Raw genomic sequence first — 23010 nt, forward strand, 5'->3', positions numbered from 1 at the left:
TAAGAAAATAAAAGTAATTTTTATACTGCATAGAGTGTGTGTGTTTTCTTATGGCAAAGCCACATCGGGTTGTCTGCTGAGTCCACTCAGGATTATAATCGAGTGTTTGATTTTAGTGTTGTAAATTCAAAGACTTACCGCTGTACCAGCGGGGGACTAGTGAATAGAAATAATCCATTATATTAAACAAGATACCGTATGTGAGCTAGTGATAGTGATGGTAGTCGTAACTCCTTTTAAACAGTATAATAAAAACCTAGATTAATAGATGCTACGAAATATCGACATTTAATGAATAAATGTAACGTTATTACACAAATCTTAACGCCTAGATGTTTATTGTTGTTTTTTGGTAGTCACACGTCAAGCTACACAAGGCCTACCTTGCGATAGCTGTCCGTAATTTCTAACTTACAGACCAGAAAACAGACAGTTAGCTTTGTTGGTTTTTTGAATTTCGCGCAAAGCTACTCGAGGGCTATCTGCGCTAGCCGACCCTAATTTAGCAGTGTAAGACTAGAGGGAAGGCAACTAGTCATCACCACCCACCGCCAACTCTTCGGCTATTCTTTTACCAACGAAAGGCGGATTGACCGTCACATTATAACGATCCCACAGCTGAAAGGGTGAGCATGTTTGGGGCGACGGGAATTCAAACCCCCGACCCTTAGATTACGAGTCGAACGAACGGGTCGATAGTTAGCGTACAGCACCCAAACTTAGGCTGCTTTTTTTTTTTATACTTCGACCTAACCGTCGCTCTTATAGCGCAACCAAGGCCCCAAGGTGCAGAACGCATTTTTGTGACAATGGAACACAAAGCACAAAACCTCGGATTCACAGTCCAGATGATTCCCGATCTAACGCCTAAAGAAAAGGTTGGTTAATGCAATAATACTTTCATCTCTTTCATCAAAATATAATTTTATGTCGAGACTTTAAAAAAATCGCATACACACTGTGAACAAATAAAATAACCTTAACATGCTCTTTGTTTCTCTTCTGACATTCGCGCTTATGACGAAAACCTAAATATTATAGATGGTATATTTATCTCCCACCAGTGTATTGTTACATTTTGTATTTTAATAGATACACCTAATGACAAGATATATTGAACACTGCTGTGTCAATGACGTTGTAGCACGTTGTCACTGATATGTCTCGGGATTTATTGGAGCATTTGCTATTTTAAATATTCCTAGCTTTACGTTTGTTGTATCTAACTTTAACAATAAACACTGTGCTAATTTTAACTATAATAGCGCTAAACATGCTCGTCCTCCCAGCCGTGGGGGCGTTATAATGTGACGGTCAATCCCACTATTCGTTGGTAAAAGAGTAGCCCAAGAATTGGCGGTGGGTGGTGATGACTAGCTGCCTTTCCTCTAGTCTTACACTGCTAAATTAGGGACGGCTAGCACAGATAGCCCTCGAGTAGCTTTGTGCGAAATTCAAAACAAACAAACAAATAACCATAATTAAATGAACATAAAAGTTTGTGTTAGAAATGACTTTAATTAAGCAGGAAAGAACGTGCATGATTGACTACTATTGTCTTTTATAATAATACTTTAAAATTGTATAGGAATATTTTCCACTAGTGTTTTGAAAAGAAACATTAATTGACTTCCTAAGACATTGTATCGAACTGTCTTCGTATAAATTAAAATACCAGTGTTTGAACGTAACACTATCTATTACAAACATATATAAATAAATATATACATATGTAACTAAATCCCGCAATTTTAGAAATATTCATATTTTGATACATTCTTAAACCATCATTATTTCTTTGTATTATTTTAATTTATATTAATATTTACATTGAAAACGTAGAAATGCAATTGGTTCCTTTTACATATATTATATTGAAACGTAATTAGAAATTCCAAGTAATTATTTGGTTTCCAGAACTTGGTTTAGGAGTAATTTGAAATTCTATTTACTTTGCAAATTGTGTTTTAACGTGATATAAAAATAGATTTTTAAGAGAATGATACCAAATCCAAGTATAATTTACATCATTTTCAGGATATAGAGTAGATAAAGTAAAGCAATTAGGCTTAATGCAAGAATATATTAGAGAAAGAAGGGAACACGCTTTATCGTGTGATCTGAAATAATAACTTCCGAGTAATAACTTATGTTTTCCACCGTTGACAGTGTATATCTCTACAAGTTATTAAACTGTTTACGTTAGATTGTCTACCTTCTCTGCTGCATGATTAAAGTTTAGAAAAGCACAGGAAGTTTCATATAACTATTTGCACTATTTCCTGTTGTAGTATTTGTTGATACGATTATTAGTTATTGCTCTTTCGTAGGCAGTCTTAACAAAACTGAGAAAGTTTCAACTCTTAACAGTTTCCTGTCAGTTTCAAAACAACAAAATATTTATGTCAGTGCAATAGTACAGAGCAGTGGTTCACAAATGTTATTGCCTAAAACTCATTGTGAACATTGATGGCTTATCGCAATCTAATAAGTAATTTTAATGTAAAAAAGTATTTGACTCACTATTTAAATAGTAAATAAACTATTAGTTTTAAAAGTCTGTTTGTGACGCTTTCATACATTCTGACAACCACGTTTTGGGTCCTGACCCATGGGTCGGGAGATGTTGAGAATAGAAGACATCAAATTCAAGGCTGATGTCTAATTTGTAAAGAACTCAGAATATACGTGCTGAGAATTACTGACAGACTTGATTTGTGCTATATGTTTTTAATTAGAATTGATCATATTTGAACTGCATTTTGTAGTTATCTATACAATGGGTGAAATTTATTAAATGTAGCTTGATAACCAATTTTACGTGCCAGCCAAGGTTTTAAGTAAAGCATCAATTCTTATACAAATTCGTATAATGATTTGAAACAAAAATTATGGTAACAGATTATCTGCCTTCTTTGTTTATAAAAAAAATCGAAACTAAAAAAATGCTTCAAAGTTTGAACTATTTTGTAATTCTTATTCTCATAACATTATGCTTTTAATACTTATAACGACAGGTTCTCAGCTGTAATTAAATGGATACAACAATTATTTTCGTCTTATTGACTGTGAGAATCAAATATTCAAAAACTAAAGAATCGAATCATTCATGAGTAATTTTTATATTACTTTTTCAAACATCCCTCATCTTTGTGTACTAATGAAGTGGATAATTTTCACACTACATTTTTCTTTCTTCTTATCACAATCATATTGTTCGGTTATAACTGTACGACCTCTACTCTTGTTGAATATTTGGATAACAACGAATTTTGAAAACTTTTATAGATAATATATATAGTAATTTATTATGGAACTTTAGTTTTACATTTTGTGCCTAAAAAAGCTGTATTTTCCCGTTTATTATTACACACGTTGATCTTTGACAAAATGAAAGTTATTTTCTGTAACGAAAACCAGAATAGTTAACAATATCGATAAGTTAAAGTATAATGTTTAGACTGTAATAATTTGATAAAATAGAAATCACTTTGTCAACAATATTTCATCAGAGTTATGAAACATTTGAAACATTTATTTAGTGTAATCTGGTGCAATATGTCATCACAGTTTATTTAATTTCACCTGGAAGAACATTTCGTCAGAATTTATTTAGTCTTCTATGGTACAGTTGTTTTTAAGAGTTTCGCTATTGTCGTCTACTGTATCAATTCATCGTAGATTATCTGGCATTATTTGTGATAGTGTTTTACCACAGTTTATTAAATTCCTTTTGTATTTAGCGCGTTATAACGCCAAAACATGCTCGCCCTCCCAGCCGTCGGGGCGTTATAATGTGACAGTCAATCCCATTATTCGTTTACAAGAGTAGCCCAAGAGTTGGCGGAGTGCCTTCCCTCTGTCTTACACTGCATAGCACAGATAGTCCAAAACAAACAAACCTTTTGTATAACGTTTTGATGCATTAGTCCGAGAGTGTCTTTTACATCGTTTCTCAACAGTACAGTGCAATTGAGTTACCAGGTTTGATTTATTAATTTTGTGAACACTTCAAGTTAATTACTTAATCTTAAAAGTATTGAAACTCCGATTCCACATCAAATGTGTTAAGAATACTATTAGTGGTTACTATATTTTTCAGTGTCTGTTACATAATGTTAACAAACTGGTTACAAATTCCTTTTATTTGCGGATTTTCTTTGCAGTGTGGAGTAGCAAAAACATTTTTTGGCTTATAGTTCGTACATTTCTTATAATGGTTCGTGCATTTCTTATAATGGTTCGTACATTTCTTATAATGGTTAGTTCGTACATTTCTTATAATGGTTCGTACATTTCTTATAATGGTTAGTTCGTACATTTCTTATAATGGTTCGTATATTTCTTATAATGGTTAGTTCGTACATTTCTTATAATGGTTAGTTCGTACATTTCTTATAATGGTTCGTGCATTTCTTATAATGGTTAGTTCGTACATTTCTTATAATGGTTCGTACATTTCATACATTTCTTATAATGGTTATACATTTCTTATAATGGTTCGTACATTTCTTATAATGGTTAGTTCGTACATTTCTTATAATGGTTAGTTCGTACATTTCTTATAATGGTTCGTACATTTCTTATAATGGTTAGTTCGTACATTTCTTATAATGGTTAGTTCGTACATTTCTTATAATGGTTAGTTCGTACATTTCTTATAATGGTTCGTATATTTCTTATAATGGGTTCTTATAATGGTTAGTTCGTACATTTCTTATAATGGTTCGTACATTTCTTATAATGGTTCGTATATTTCTTATAATGGTTAGTTCGTACATTTCTTATAATGGTTAGTTCGTACATTTCTTATAATGGTTCGTACATTTCTTATAATGGTTAGTTCGTACATTTCTTCAAATAGTGGTCTATATTAAATTCAACTTCAAATAAATTTCTTTTGCTAGCTCTAAAACTTGAAATCATTCCATATATCTACAGATATTTCCTTTTATGCAAAAGAATTCTTTAAAATGAATTATGTGACTTCTATAATTAAATTTCTCAGGAAAACATAACGTGATCCGCTTGAAAAGAACGATACAAGAAACATAGTCTCGTTATCAGGCTTACGAGTAAGTTCGTTAGATAATTTGTTTATGGACTTGTCAACTGTTTTAATTTTATAGAACACAGATTTATAGTTTTATCTGTTTGTATTACACTTTTTTATTCGTCATATCTTTGTATCCGTCTAGTTTTTTCTGTTACTTCAGTTAGTCATAAATATCTTTTTAACTATATCATTTAGTCATATCTTTTTAGTTTACTTGCTAAGTCACTATAAAGCTAATTCAGAAGCTTTTGATGACCAGTTTCTTGTATTACTTACTTTACTATTCATCTCTTTATTTATTTATTTTATTTGTAATATCTGCCTGTACTTATGTTTTTCTTAAGAATTTTTTTGTTTTGTTTCCTACCGTGTTTTTCATTTTATTTTTGCTTCTTACATGTTTAACTATAATTTACTATTCTTATTTATTATTTTATCACTAATATAAATAAATAAAATTTAAAAAACGAACAATATCATAGAAGTGTGTAAATGGTATCTAGAGTGGTGAGAAATTTGAAGAATACTTTACTAAGCTGATCCCTTAGGTTTAACAAGCAAACTCCGCGTCATACAGTTGTGCGTTTTGCCTGCTGTGAAGCTTTAATATTTATCTTTAGAAAACTCATACTTTGGGATTGTTAAATTAACTTATGTTTGAATTTGGGAGAGGTTTATTAAGTTTCTAATTTTTATGTACACGTATAAAATAAATTGATTAAATCAGATATGAAATGCACTCTGAATTCGCGTTTCATTTCTCCAAATTTTCTGAACCTAAACAATCATCAGTAGTTCATGAGAAAAGAAGTTATTATGTTTTACAATAGGTATTTATGTGTTTTATTATTGAAATTCGCATACTTATCTTAGAACCAGAATAAGGTCAACATCGCCCTGTTAGGTGTTTTTATTGCTTAGCACGAAAACTGCATGATATTTGAGATGGTTGTTGTCATTTGTTTGTTCGTCGAAGTTTTCACTCTTTGACCATCTCAGACATAACAGTTTTATCCCAGTTTGATATCCAGTGGCGTTGCTGGTTAATTGTCTAGCTTAGGTTTTAACTTTCGAAATAAGAATACTTCCTTTTTCCTTAGTTTCCATTCATCTTTCGCTGAAGTGTTTAATGTTCGGTTTCTCGTTGCAGTATTCGTTTAGATAGTTGTAAGTTCCAGAGTTGTTGGAAGAGTGTTTGAGTAGATTATATGGTGGAAAACATGAACATGAAGTTATTTTTCAACATACAATGATATTATCTGTATTTGCCAATACTATATTTTACAGAAGGTAAAATATGAATAATGTTTTCTATTTTAATACAAAACGTCATAACCAATGACAGAAGTCATACCTATTCATATAGAAATGATAAATACGTTCTAGGCACTTATTAATATTATTTGGAAACATATATAGTATTCATCGATTTTTTTTCAGTTTTGTATCCTTTCTTAATGAATTTAAACGAGATATTTTAAACATCAGAGATAAGTAAAATAAACATGTTTCAAAGCTAGAATGCAAACATATTGTGTTAGCTCTTGGAAGCTTATTAAAAACAAAGCGTATTAAAAATCTAGTCTGTCTGCCTTACGCTCTGTTTTCACTTTTGAAGTGTGAATACATTATCGTCACCATAGGGCATGACGTCAGCAGTAGGAGAAGCGCCAGTCAGTAAGCTGCTCACAAACATGTGGTTTGGTCAGTGAAGAAAGGTGCCGGTTTTCTATTGTAAGTATATTCTTGTTTTGGTCTAAATAAAACATTACAGAAAATAGATCCTAAATGTAATAGTATATTACATGTTATTGGGTGATTGTTTCAAACTGAACGTTGACGCGTGTTTGATATGTCTCAAATAACCACTTACTAGCCCGAAGCTTGTCTTATTTTCGTGCTTTACTTGATGTCTTACAATATTCTCAATAGCTGCCAAACTGCTGTTCTGTCTGTCTTAATTTTATATCTTCCTGTCGTTTACTTAAGTACCTCCTTATCGGCCCGGTATGGCCAAGCGTGTTAAGGCATGCGACTCGTAATTTGAGGATCGGGGGTTTGTATCCCAGTCGCGCCAAACATGCTCGCCCTTTTAGCCGTGGGACGTTATAATGTGACGGTCAATCCCACTTTTCGTTGATAAAAGAGTAGCCCAAGAGTTGGCGGTGGGTGGTGATGACTAGCTGCCTTCCCTCTAGTCTTACACTGCTAAATTAGGGACGGCTAGTACAGATAGCCCTCGAGTAGCTTTGTGCGAAATTCAAAACAAGCAAACAAACTTTATCCTTATCAGAATATTTTGAGTAATCCCATACCTAAATGACCATCTATTTAACTTGATATGTTTTGATGTTAGAGATACTTTTAGATTCGTTACATTAGTAAACTTCTCAAAAGAAAATATATTAGTTCGTTAAGAGAAACTATAAATTGGGAGTTCAGTATTGATGTTTTCCGAAGCTGTCTACTGAGGGTGTTAGTTTAGTATTGATGTTTTCCGAAGCTGTTTACCGAGAGTGTTAGTTCAGTATTGATGTTTTCCGAGGTCGCCTACTGAGGGTGTTAGTTCGGTATTAATGTTTTCCGAGGTCGCCTACTGAGGATGTTAGTTCGGTATTGATGTTTTCTGAGGCGTGTCTACTAAGGGTATTGGGTGATCGATAGCTCTAATATAACAACAGCAACAACTAGAGACCATTGTGCAATTTTCACATATTCATTATATATATATATTCTGTTTAAAAGTGACTTGTTTTTCTTCTATATCTGCTACTTAGATATCGTTTTCAAAATAGCTAGCAATATAAAAATAACAATGTAATAATATATGTTTTGAAAACTACATTTAACAACATCTAATCTGGATTAACTCCATCGAAGATTAACTTCTCGTTTTGAAATAAGTGATAATGTACTTAGGTACACTAATATGTCCTAAAAGTCAGTTGAGGTAAATGTTAATGAATATTATATTTTTTTAACTTGCTATTGCAGGCTTACAATTGTATGACATGCATTAATTAGTGTTCGATATTTTCACTCGGAACCACATCTTATACAACACCGGAGCTAAACAATCAGATCTCAGACCCCAAAGTTCAGGTATAGCCTTACCCAGGTGAACACTGCTGACCAGCAGAAGAACTAGCGGTCTGTATAGCTAGTGTTGATCGAATATCAGGATTCGCTGTTATGGTAATATCATTCCGTAGCTGAAAGTTAGAAACATGTCCAGTATGTAACGTTTGAACCTTTTCCTTTGCCATATGCAGTCCGGCATGCTAACCACTAGGGTATGTCCAGCCATCTCTACTCATTGAAGTAAAACAATAATCTGATGCTTATTATTAAACAAAATCTGATCTTAAAGGCAAATAAACGCAAAATATTTCGATTCAAGCAAGGCTATGTTTCGTTATTAAATGGGAATTTTGTTGTAATAACTTTCTTTTTGTTCGTTGCTCATGCTGGTGCCTGTTTTACTATAAAACAAATAGTTTCTTCCTACTTATTTTCACTAATGATTACTTTTAGAAATGCAACATGGCTGCTGTAATTTCTTTATTAAAATGTAAATAAATAATCTTTTATGTTGACACAATATACTGATACTTTTATTTCATTTTTTGTAACGTTAAATTATCGCTAGATTTTACTCTTTGACATTGTCGGTGTGGGAGTCGTTATATGACATTTTATTTAAGGACACGTGCATTAATGACATCGTGAAAAAGTAAGGAATCATGAAGAGAATGATATTACACGTAAATTAGAGTTTTGAAATACCCTGCAATAGATTACTTGCACTGAACAGTTGCCACAGTCTTTACGTTATCTTGCCTGCTTATGTATGAAAAACTTCTCATTGATTCACGATATCATACGGCGCTTGTGTAGTATGGGATAACCCAATTAAATGGCTTTGTGCAAGAGCTTGCACTCAAATAAGAAAATTTCATTAAAAACGATATGATTAAATAAGAATATGAATAGCTCTAGCATAGTGACTGGTATATCTTTAATATCATTACATCCTAAAATAAGACAGGGTGATGATTCTTAAATTTAAAAAAAAAAAGATAAACAAGTAAACAAAATTGCTCTTCTGTTTAATTCTAAGCATTTCTTTTAACGTGAATTCTCAGAATATTTTCTTTAAGTTGTGTGTGAATCCATTCTGAAAGGTATGAACAGTTTATAATTGTTGTGCAGAAGCATACTTTTTTTATACTGGAGGATCCTAAACAAGAGGCTTCATAGTCAGAGGACATATAGATGTACTTATTTATAATACAAAAAACAAAACAAATAAATAATTTACATAGACTAAAGATGTAAGAAATGCATAAATGTATAGAAAAACAAACAAGTATTGCATATAATACATAAAAGTTATAAAATACAAGTAACAATATGCCCTGTTGAAGAAGCACGTACAATAAAGTAACAATACACTCTGTTGAAAAAGCACGAACAACAAAAGTAACACTATACCCTGTTGAAAATTTTCATTAAAATTCCATATTTTCGAAATTTGGTGGTTGTCATAAAAACAGAAAAAGTCTAGCTGTTTTCAGTCTCTCACTCAAAGCGTTATTCACTGGAAATAGGCCATCTGTAGTTTGTGTTATACCCACAAACAAATTGTACTGTTGTTTGTTTTTTGAGATAATTTTTCATGAATACCAGAGTCTAGTTAGTTTAATAAAGAGCACAGAAGATGTGGTTGTGTCGTCAAATTAATTCAACATATATTAATTTAGACATAAGTGGTGCTTGTTTAATGGAATGAAATATTTTGTAGATGTTACTTCATGGTTTTAGATACACTTTACTTTGAAATTACTACATGCAGCAGTGGAAGGTGATTATGTTTCATCCAGGAAACAGAAAACAATGAAAGACATTCTCAGTGGTTTTAACTGATTAACAGATAGGATTTCGTTACTTATTAAGTAAATTCGTAGCGGATATTTTACCAGAAGTAGTATGGTATAACAATGTTTATGGTTTCAAGGACAAAATTGTCACATGATAATCATGTAAAGTCAATGTTCTCGTTAATGCAGGCTGTTCCAAGTGTTGCAAAATAAGGCAACATTTCATATTTCAGTATGAGCTATGTAGAAACTCCAAAGAAGGTAAATTAAACTAGTGCTGTTGATGATACAAGCAATTGCAATAGGAAGAAACTGATGTTACGTAACTCATGGTATGTTCTGTCTGTAATATATTATAGATCTTTCCAATGGATTTATACCTGTTCAGAAGTCACGTCTTACGAGAAAACCAAAAGAAAAGACTAACACAGGGGTGCTTTTTATACACGAACGAAAAATCAATTCGTTTAGCAGCTATCAGTGATATATTTGTTTTTTATAACAAGGAGGACATAGGTATCACTATAAACGTACAATACGTGTATTATTGGTGCTGTTGTCGACTGCATCTCAGCCATTGTTTTGGAGATCTTCACAAAATTGATGACACCCTAACTTCTGACGGGTACATGTATATTTTTTTATATATCACGTCACTCCCTAAAGAACAAGACCTCATCCTAAGCATGTAGCCGTGTGATGAAACGATACCTGAAAAAAGGGAACCAAAGGAACATTCGAAATAATAGGTTGGCTAGGAAAAGTTCTCAATATAAATATGTTTCAAGCCATCTAGACTTGCATGAAAAGTAAGACAACCCAAAAATATGACTGAATTGACGGGAATTACGCAGAATGTTTAGAACAACATTTCACAATCATATATTAATAAACGGATGGTAGCATCAAAACAATTTGTAGCGCTCAGTTTAAAACAAATAGAAAGTACTATACTGATATATTGCACACCCTATCCATTTCTTTTGTAGTTTCTATGAAGACGTATTGTAATAATGATAAATTGATCATTTCTGTATTACCCGTTATTAGTGACTCCTTATGCGTATCTCCTTGCGTTTCCATAATTATTTTTAGTATTCTACATATATTATTTTTCCTATTATTTTTATTAGTGGTATTTCTGAATCATTTACATATGGTCAAAAGCTTTCAAGTTCACATAGTTGGTTTAGTTTCACCTGCTTCTTTAATGTGAGATGCATATAATATCGTTCAATCGTCTTAGTTTCAAGGTATCGTCAATCATTTTAAAAATATTCTAAAAGAAAATACTATTTTGATTGACTTGTTATAGCTACATTAAATATTGCTTAAGTGGACGTAAGGAATTCATTTATGAACACAAGAGAATTTTGACGCTTATTAGGTCTTCATCTAGTTGTGACAGCATGACAAATTTTGATAAAGCATAGATTCTACCAAGTTTTAAAGACTATAAACCGTTAGTTTCATGATTTTTGCTTTAGGATATTCTAAACTTGCTGTTGCATTAAACTAGTTGGCTTCTCCTTGTGATATTACTTTTCAAATAAAATAATAAAATTTCAATTAAAGTAATATTAAACTTCAATTAGAATATCAATGGAGCCTGGACTGACGTTTTCATTCTTCCCAAGAACTAGCTGGAGTTTCCATCCTCTGGACTGGAGTTATGTAAATTCATGATTAATGAAAGATTATCTTAGGACATGAAAAGTTGTTTCCCTTGTATGTAACCAGCACCAAACTGGTTTTTGTATGAACTGGTATGAAACTCCATACCATATTTGATTAAGATCCATCTATGGCAGTGTAAGTGGTGAAGTAATTGTAGAAAACATAAAAGCACCCATACAAACTACAAAACATAAAATGTATCTTCACATGGATCCAACAAACTTTATGCCAGATTTTATGAAGATCCATCTATATGGGGCGAAGCAGTGGTAAAAACTGCAAAATGCAAAACTGAAAATTTATATGTACCCACGTATGAACCTCCATATCAATTCAGTTGAAGCTCCGTACACACCCTACAAAGTAGTTACGTGGACATATAAGAGACAGTACTATTATATTTATATAAGTATCTCGTATATATCAAGGCTTTATGTTTGGAATCGTTATCTTACTTAAGTTTAAAGCCAAGGACAGTTTAACATTGTCCATTGCATATTGCGTGATGAAGAAAGATGTTGTGATTCTGTTTATCTTTCTCAACGCAATGAATTATGATAACATATCTCACTCTCTCTCAGTAAGAAAACATCCCGATATCAACTCACCATCTTGTTGTGTTACATACTTGCCTAAACTTTTAATCAGTCTCTATCCACAGTCTCCTAGTTTTAAAATCCCTAGTCTTTCTTTTCTCAGACAGTTAGATTGATTCTGCAGTTCGTTCTTCTATTTTCGGTGATATTTTGCAAAATATAAACGATTGATGATATTCACATGTAAAATGTGTAAGTTTTTGGCAGCAACCTTTCAGTGTAGGTTAATTCCTTCCAAAGGCTTCAACAGTTCTTGTGTTGTGTTCATTCATTACACCTGTTTCTAAATATTTATTCCTGGAAATGGTTTGAATTGATTCGAATGTTACTATTCTCCTATTTTTTTTCGTTGGGACTGAATCATTATTTGCAGCAAATTGTTTTAACGCTCTTCGAAATTGGAAAAAGTCACAATAAGAGAGACATCATTCATATTTTTCCTTAAGTGGTTCTTATATTTACAGGCAAGATTTTAAAGCCAATTTAGACCATTCTTTCCCACTGGATTCAGCTTTTGCTGGTATTGTGTGTGTGTTTATACATGTATGGCCCTGCAACGATCTTTTCATGAGATAAGGTTTAACATGTCAGTATATTTCTATCATTATTTTATGTAATTTTCCATACCTGACAGTTCGTTTTTGTTTTTCTTTGAATTTCACTCAAACCTACAAGAGGGCTAACTGCGCAAGTCATCCAGAATTTTGACGTGATAGAATAGAAAGAAGGAAGCCCGTGAATATCCCATAACACCAACCCATAGGCTACTCTTGTCAAAATGAATAATGAATCGTGAAACACGAACTCTCACATTCACAGTCGTGCACGCTAACCACTGGGCCGTGTTGGGCTCTTGCTATCAAGTATAAAGCCTCTGACTTTTAAGCATGGGCTCAAGGCAGATGTGATGCGAATGGTTTTGCTATGATTCTTTTTTTTTCTGATATGCCCAATTTTATACGTTAGAGGGCTCTTTTTCGTGAACATGGCTTTCGCTTTGCAGTTAAGAAGCTTACTTCTGATGTGAATATGCATAGCTTCTTTGTTTGTTGCTATCCTCAAAACTCTGCTGTATGAATTTTTCAATTTCCAATAAAATTTTAAAGAGCAATCAGATACCCATAAAGCCTCTGATAAAAATGCTAAAGAACTTTGCTTGCTCGGAGAGCACGGTTCACTTTAATATACGGTATATCACTTGACAGTAGTTCCAGCACTATTATGAAATTAGCATTATTTTCCCCATAACCTATAGGTGTATGTATAATCCTGTGTAATATTATGTACATTATGTAATGTAATGTGAATTGAACTTCTTCTGAACCTATTACAATTTTAATTTTAAGAAGTATAACAATCGACAAATAAAATAAAACCAACCTTTCAAGAAAATCCTCTGGTGCCGAGATTACACAGTGAAGACAATTGTTTCAAACGCTTGTAAAGCGAATGAGAAAAGATTCTGAGTAACTAAGCTCAGCTGTAATGAAAGCTGGAGAATACAAGTGTATTGGACATTTTATCTAAAAAAATATGAAGAACCCAAGACATTCTATAATATTACAGTTTTCAAAGTTTATTTACAATTACAGTGTTACAAAGACACTTTTAGAATTGAAGCTAGGAATTTCTAAAATTTACTAATGAGAAACATTTTTGTAACCATATTTATCCAGAGACTTATGCAAACGGTGGAAATGTCGATATAAACAAAAGAAGTAATCAAAGTCTCATGATGTCTTGTTCTCTTGGAAGTGCTTCAGCTATCGCCTTGATTAACATGCGGACTAAAAAAATGATCAAGTTGTATGAAAGCCCATTACATGACGTTGAGAGGTATTGAGAGCTAAAATGTGTCTGAAAAAGAAACAATCAAAGATTGTGCTGAGCTCATGATTAATCAGCAGCAAGCAAGACAGGGAAAAGTTTCTGAAAGCATGCTGATCATTTGTTAGATATTTAGTCATGCATATCTTCCTTCTCTTAGGTCATTTCAGAAATTGCATTAGCGTTGAAATACACATCTTTTGGAACTTGTCTAGTGGCTTATGAGGTTCCATTGCGTTAGAATTGCTATATCGCGAAAGAAATAATTAAGATTTTGTTATTAAAATCAAAGTGGGAAACAAGTTTTGAATAAGTGTAAAATAGCAAACAATTTGTACTTTACCATTTTGAACCACACTCCTGATGATGGTCAAAAGGAACGCTTGTCTTTAACTGTCCGGTTCCTCTGTTTTATCATAACCCATTTCTTCGATTAAAATACTGCTTTTTGAGGAATTTTGAGATTAGAATTTGTGGTATTGATTTATACGTAAAGCCCAAAATAATTTTTTAAGTCCAGTAAAGTGTCATCAATATGAATTTACAGCCACTTTTGCTGTATGTGAATAAAATCTAACTATCCAAACAAAGTTTCATAGATTGTCTGATATTCTCTAGCAAATTTATGTTTTTTTCATGAATTGTTGAAACACAATGTTTATTGAATTATGTAAAGTAGTAAATCTTCAATTTGAACTCGTTCGTAATGCTTTTGCGGCCAAAACAGGAACCATATTTGTACATCCAGATGGGTACCACCGACACAGTCATACCAGTCCACAAAAGTTCACACAGCTGATTAGTATAATATAAATATTGTATATAAAATTAACTTATTAAACAAACGAATTAAATTGTTAATTGACTTGACTCTTGAGTTTTTATCAAACTTCACGGATGTTGGATTTGATGTTCTGATATAATAAATATGAAAGCGCTAGCACATATAATACGAATTGATTTGTCTTATCAACACATGAGGCATCTTAACAGACTTACACAACAACTGAGGAAAACCAACTTATCTAGCTATACAGGAACATGGTGCAGGTGCTGATAAACACACCTGGATTGTTAACAGGTGATATTTTAACCACCCAAACTTATTTCACCATAGAGCTTTAGGTCGCTGAGCAACGTGAAAGGATAAGTTCAGTTTGATCTCTTCCTTCCCCCTTATCTATTGTTAATAACTGTAAAAAATACTATTATTATTATTCTTTGTATCAGGTTAATATTAGCACAACACGTAATGATAAACACTGATTTATCTTCCCATTTTCAGGACCAAGTTCTTGAATAGCGCACTAGTCGCATTTAGTGCTGTTTTGTACATCGCTTTATTTGATTGCACACACAACAGTTCGCACCCAAATATTTTATTAATTTAGTCGTGTATAGTAGCAAACAGTTTCGAAGTAAAACAATACTTTAACACGCAAGATATATGTACCAACGCCTATTGTCACTTAAATATCCTTTTTTAAATACTTTGGTGGTAGTTTTAAAGTCTGGTGAAGGTAGACTTGTTCTTATAATAGAAATTTAATGGGGGAGAGGTATTTAACCCTATCATCATCATGTATAGTATAGTGATCTATTTCAATCAGTAAATCATTTTTATATACATTTCTATCAAAGTAGCTAAATGAGCAATTTATCAGTCTCTTTCTCATTCGAATTATGTTTGCATTTTTGTGCAGAAATGTAGTTTGTGTGCCTTGGTGCTCTAGATGCTATACTTAGTAAAGAATTTAGGATAGTTTATAGTTTCTTGATACCTGTTTCTGCAATATTTAACCACGCACATTCAGTTACTGGTCTAACGTGTTGTTGATGTATTTTAATTATGTTCTCTGTTCTGGTATAACGTGTTGTTGATGTATTTTAATTATGTTCTCTGTTGTTCCTCCTGTGTTTCGGGGACAAAATAAGTAATGTAATTAAATGATCAAACAATTTCCGAGTACTTAATAGAATAGCTTGCATTCCATCTTCAGGAGGTGCTTTAATTTTAGTTTGTTTTGTGGATAAAATTTCTTCCGCTTTTTTTGCGCACAACCTTCGTTTGTGTGTTGTTAAGCACAAAGCTATATAATGGGCTATCTGTGCTCTGCCCAGCACGAGTATCGAAACCCAGTTTATAGCCCTGTGAATCCAGAGACATACCACTGTGCCACTAGAGGATGTTATACAGAGTTATTGTTAATGTTTTAGTTTTGAAGATTTATTGAAGGGTCTGAGAATTTTGGTGTATATAAATATTTCTTTCTTTCCACACATTAGTTTACTTGTTATAAAGTGTTTATCCATATCTTGTTCTTCATGTGTTTTAACTGTTTTGTTTAATTTTGCCTTTAAAATCTTTTTTTTTTGTTTATTTGTATAAGCTATTTTCTTATTGGGTTTAAGGCCGGACATTTGTCTGAGTCGTAATTTTTGGTAAATCTTTTCAAATGCGTTGAAAATGTCTTAGCCTCTGTATTATAATTTAATTAAACCGTTCCAGGTCGCTGATGTGTTATGTGTTTCAAATTTCGCAATTATTTTAGCAGCGAAGCCAATGTTATCAAGGAATGTTTGTTATATACTGTTAGAAATGATCTGCAAGGACAGTGTAAGAGCACTGGTTACTTTAAGATATCGAGAACGCTGACATCGATGGATCTGAGCTTTGTAATGTACTGATCAATCTGATGGATGTGATAAGAAACGTCTCATCATTACAGTCTAGTTTCTAGAAAACTAACACCTCCCTAATATTAAAATTGAATTAAGAATTATAACGGCCATTTCTGGTGGAGTAGCAGCGTAAAAATGAGAGCTTTTCTAAGCTCAAACTGACACAGATACGCCTACGATGAAATACGGCCCAGAAATGACATTCTTCTTTCTCAGCGCTCTCAGTTGCGAAAGGTTAATCTTACTGATGATTAAGTTTATATAAGTTAAAAGCAGACAGTCTGTATTATACTTAACATCACACGATATCATTTTTAAATACCTGTATATAGTAAAACTGACTGATGATTTCAGGTTTTTTTTCAAATCCAACATTTCAAAGTTTCTTGGACATTTATGGCACTATTATTATTATTAATTTACGTTGGAGAATGCTCTTTTGTTATTTTATATACGAAATAAATAGGGAGTAAACATGTCTTTAAACTACCATTTCTAAAACTGATCTGTTTCAAAAACCTTCACACCAGGTAAGTGACTTTATTGAGTTATACGTCAAAAATGAATTGTTATTGTATTGAAATATGTTTTTATTTAGCTACTGGGTCTGTAGTGGGACAAAAACCAGAAGAAAAAAAACAACAACTAATGTGTGTGTACATAGAAATGTAATAAATTAATGATAAAGTATTGTAAATCATATACATGTTTATTAAAATAATGCAACAGAGAACATGGAAATTTCAACTTCGAAATAAATTTATATGCAGATGGCCACGTCAGGGATTCCCTTCCCGAATTTTGAAATACTGATTACAGGATATCAACTCCCTTTTGTAAACACGTCTACAGCTTAAAGAACGAAGTACATTTTATCTGATCACGTTTTGAGCCACAAACTTTTAGATTCCCAGCACGACACGCAATTCACTAGAGTGACTAGACCATCCCGACCCAGTATAATGGAGATAAGTTACTGATCGTAGAACAGCAGCCAGAATGTATAATTTATCAGACTACGAAGATATGATGTTCCATATAAGAACCACGCATCTTATATAGATGCCGAGTTCAATTAACAGTTATGCTGTTCTATATAATGAGACTCCGTATGCTACTAAAATAACAGTCATTCTGTATTATACAATGAGCTACTGTGTAATACTAAACTAACATAGTCAAGCTGTACTATCTAATGAGTTTTGTGTGGTAATCAACTGACAGAATCGTGCTGTAATATATAATGAGCAAATGTGTAATGCTTCACTGACTAACTCTTTGTGTACTATATAATTGTTCTGTGTGTATTACAAAACTAATGACTTCATGCTGTTCTATATGATGAACTCTTCTGTACTTTACAATAATAGTTGACAGTAGTAGTAACGACTTCTCAGCATGGTGGATTTGTTCTTATTTTCTTATTCACTGAAGAAGGAATTAAAATTAGTCATGAAAGTTTTTGAAGGATCTTAATAATCTGAAAAATATGTTGTAACTTTACGAAAGTGTTAACTTTATCACAAAATTGAATGTTATTTTTCAAAGTGTAAGAACACATGGTCTATTTTATGTAGTGAGGAGAAAAAAAGTCCGTTATAAATTGTTGGTGTAATGGAGTCATGAAACCAAAATTTTAAAATTCAAAGTGTCTGTCTTATAAAAGGTTATGAACTTGGACGTTTCTTTAACGATACTTATAATTAAGTCTAAGTAATGTGCATTATTTGAAATGAAATAACATTGTTGAGTTCTGTTCAAGGAGTAAGTTTAGAACTTACAAAATTTGGATAAACATATATTATCAACATACTTACAAAAGCTGGATAAAAGTTTATTGTTAACGTACTTACAAGGATGAAGAATGTGCAAAGCTTTGTTGTAAGTTTATTTACTTATTTATTGTTATGAAGGAAAATTCAAATTTGAGTACAACCTAAAAACTTCCCACATTTAGCTATAGAGTTAGTGCCTGGGGTATGAACTGTAATAAAAAAAGGAATGTTTATAAGCATATTGAGTAACAAAAATATGTAATAACAAGTTGTTGAGTAAAGTGTGAAACTAGATCCTACATAAATGAATTAATTAATGTATTGTAATAGAGAAACGAGCTGTAGAACTTGACTAGAGGGAAGAGAGCTAGTTACGCCATCCATCGCAAAATTTTGTTATTCTTTTTTTTTTAACAATTATTGAGCTTGTACGTGACGTTAAAACGCCTCTAAGACTGAAAAGGCAAGCACAATAGGTGACGGGCTTCGATCCTACAACCCGCACATTGAAATTTAATCGTCCTAATCAGAATGCCACATACTGCTGACAGCAAGTTCTACAGCTCGTTTCTCTATTACAATACATTAGTTAATTCATTTATGTAGGATCTAGTTTCACACTTTACTCAACCACTTATTACATATACTTGTTATTCAATCAATTTCACATAAAGCTACTGAAGGGCTATCTGAGCAACTCATCCCTGATTTTTGAGTAGTTTGCATAAGTAAGTTGTCAGACGCCAAAAATCACAGTTCTCATATACGTTTAAGAAACAAAGAGAAACCCACTTGAAGTAAAAATGTATTTCAAGACGGCTAGTATGGGTATTTAAACGTTTATTAGAATAAAACAGAGAACAACGTTTCGACCTTTTTAGGCCATTTTCAGTTTTAATATCCATTCCAACCATCTTGAGATACGTTTTCTCTAAAAGTTTATAGTTTACCACGTAATAACATTCAACCCGTGTTTTATAATTAAAAACCGGTGTCCTTTATCCATCTCGAATGGCCAAATTAATGTACAAAACTGTTTAGACCTATAAAATACAGCCAATATTTATATCCCCCTAATCTTATGCTTCGCTACAGCTATATAAAGCGCGGTCATAGCCTCTTAAGTAAAGCGATTTATACAGCTAAACGCATACTACTGCGTAATACACTATTGTATATACAAGACAGGGATTCCCAGTAACTTTCTACAGATAGGCATAGATATCTGCTTAGATCTATCTGTCCGTGCATGATTGAACATCACTGCGTGCTGTGTAGGCGTACATACAAGTTCAAGCAACATACTTCTCTCCAGACTGTTACTTCATAGCTTTATGTTTTGTATAACAATCTGAGTAAAAACATCAAATGACTGCATAGTTTGAGCAAGGTTGAATCTGATAACATTCTGCAAATTTCATATATTAAAACAATAAAGAATGTCGGAAAAGAGAAGAAAAGAAAGTGGATTCCAAAACCACAATTCTTCTAAAATGAAAAAGTTGCAGAAGTCAGCATTTCCATTCCAAGTACCCATTTGAATAACAATGAACATTCCTCGGGAATAGAATCTGTAAAAAGCTATTATAAGGTATTAAAGTTTAGTTTGTTTATATTTAACCTGAAAAATCAATTATGTATGTTTTCGTTTGTTTGAAATTAGGCACAAAGCTACACAATAAGCTGTTCATGCTCTGCTCACTACGGGTATCGAAACCCGGTTTTCTAGCGGTGTTAGTCTGCAGAAATGCCGCTGTGGGGCATACATCACTTAAATCACATTATTATTTTGTAACAATGAAGTAATAACGGTAGTTTAGTTTTGATTATATTTATTATAGGCTTACCTGACAAAGGGTTGTTTTTCCCACAAAAATATTAAAATTGTCAGCTACGATTACTACAATAGCCAGTATTGTGGGAACTTATGGGTCTTCAAGTTGTATAATGGCATAATAAGGAACTATTATAAATTAGATTTACAATGGTTATATTAGGATTATTGAGCTGTTAATGCTTGGCAGTTGTGTGGCGAATTTCACCGGCAATAATACGATTGAACGGCGTATTTATAGTTTGGTAATGCAGATGCATTATTATTAAATTGTCAACAGTTTACATACAAATGATCATTTTACATGCAACTTGGTCAGTAGAATGCTTAACAGACTCTCATATAATAAAACCATCTCGCGAAAACAATCAATTAGTGCAAAAACGTAGTCCTATCTCTGGATTTTTTTTTTCAATATCAATATTTCATATATGTTCAAGGATTATGTATAATAATATTAAATTGTATTATGATAAATTTCGTACAGAAATGGGAAGATAAATCAGTGTTTATCATTACGTGTTGTGCTAATATTAACCTGTTATAAAGAATAATAATAATAGTATTTTTTACAGTTATTAACAATAGGTAAGGAGGAAGGAAGAGGTCAAACTGAACTTATCCTTTCACGTTGCTCAGCGACCTAAAGCTCTATGGTGAAATAAGTTTGAATGGTTAAAATATCACCTGTTAACAATCTAGGTGTGTTTATCAGCACCTGCACCATGTTCCTGTATAGCTAGGTAAGTTGGTTTTCCTCTGTTGTTGTGTAAGTCTGTTAAGATGCCTCAGGTGTTGGTAAGACAAATCAATTCATATTATATGTGCTAGCGCTTTCATATTTATTATCAGAACAGCAAATCCAACAGACGTGAAGTTTGATAAAAACTCAAGAGTCAAGTCAATTAACAATTTAATTCGTTTGTTTAATAAGTTAATTTTATATACAATATTTATATTATACTAATCAGCTGTGTGAACTTTTGTGGACTGGTATGAGTGTGTCGGTGGTACCCATCTGGATGTACAAATATGGTTCCTGTTTTGGCTGCAAAAGCATTACGAACGAGTTCAAATTGAAAATTTACTACTTTACATAATTCAATAAACATTGTGTTTCAACAATTCATGAAAAAACAAAATTTGCTGGAGAATATCAGACAGCACGTTTGGTGAGACGGGGATTTGAACTTTTAACTCTCAGGTTAAAAATCAAGCGTCCTAACAACCTGGTCATGCTGGCACCATGTGTGAATGCATGAGAATATTTTCTGAACCATCAAATTACTATATCTGCAGCAAAATGTTTGCCCAACATACAATTCAACCACCTGAAAATATTCAACCCAGATGTGTACCACCAAAACACAGTTGGTGGTACAAAATTAAGAGACAACATGAGCTTATCTGCACATTTTACCTGCATTTCTCAAGCAGTATTACCATATTTTCATTTGCTTATGGATATAATAATTGGCACCATGTTCATTAAAGTCTAGGGGAGTAAAAAGAATCAAACGAATACAAGTATGTTTGTTTGTTTTTAATTTTGAGCAAAGCTACTCGAGGGCTATCTGCGCTAGACGTCCCAAATTTTGCAGTGTAAGACTAGAGGGAATGCAGCTAGTCATCACCACCCACCCCCAACTCTTGGGCTACTCTTTTACCAACGAATATTGGGATTGATCGTCACAATATAACGCCCCCACGGCTGAAAGGGCGAGCATGTTTGGTGTGACCGGGATTCGAACCCGCGACCGAACACAAGTAAAGTTGTGAATTGTATGTGATGAATATGAAAGGTGAAAACATTTTGTTCTATGTACGTGACATGCTGACTAATAAACGAAAACCTGGAGTTCAGGAAAAACGTAGAATTATTGATAGGATTATTGCTGTATAACAAATTTAATATTATTTTAATATATACGTTTACACGAGTGTAAGAATCAATAATATATGTTTTATGAAAGCAAGCGTGTCTTTGTTGTCACAAAGTGAATTCTCGCGAATCTTGCCTGATCAATATAAAAGCTAGCTATCGCAAGACACAGAGATGCAACAGAATATTGTTGGTCACTTAAAGTCAGTGTACTGTAAGCCTCGGAAGCTACAATTGTGTATAACGCTTGTTAATAAGAAAACTACATAATTTGACCAGGAACGTCCATAGATTTCAAACATTACAAACTGTTTAACTTCAGTGAATTAACTTCGGAGGTTAGTATTTCTAGGAGGACATTAAATATCTTCGCAGTTAAAAAGTTAGCTCATAACCGATGTGATGCCAGCCAAATATAGATAGCTAGCTAGCTTAAGCGAAGTATAATATTATCAACTCAAAATTAATCTGCTCGTCGTGGATCTGGATCGTCGATAGAATACTCAGTTCTAGACCATATACAAGATTCATTATTGTTTGTATGTTTGTAAAACTCTTATATATAAACCATTATTTGTAATAACGGTTACCATAAATTGTGTTGTTCTTTATATATTATAATATATTTATGTTATGAAAGAAAATTGAGTGCATAAATCTTGTTTTTAAATATCATAAATTTGATATTTATTGACATTCAGTTAACTCCTAAATTCAAATTCAAATTTTCGGCTATTTGAAATCGTAATAGGTAACATCATAAGTCGGAGACTCGTTCGAGATAAATTATAGTACTTAATA

General features: G+C 32.6%; 1 protein-coding gene across 1 annotated transcript in view; it reads left to right on the plus strand.

Annotated features, from left to right (window-relative positions):
* Positions 1 to 23010, plus strand: part of LOC143236462 (apoptosis-stimulating of p53 protein 1-like) — a 124076-nt gene that overhangs the window by 30235 nt on the left and 70831 nt on the right. The window contains exon 2 of the mRNA XM_076474754.1: positions 6700 to 6790. The gene's annotated coding sequence lies outside the window, so the exon portion shown is untranslated. The remainder of the gene's footprint in view (positions 1 to 6699; positions 6791 to 23010) is intronic.

The sequence above is a fragment of the Tachypleus tridentatus genome, chromosome 2 (genome assembly GCF_004210375.1).
Source record: "Tachypleus tridentatus isolate NWPU-2018 chromosome 2, ASM421037v1, whole genome shotgun sequence".
In the NCBI taxonomy this organism is placed as follows: Eukaryota; Metazoa; Arthropoda; class Merostomata; order Xiphosura; family Limulidae; genus Tachypleus; species Tachypleus tridentatus.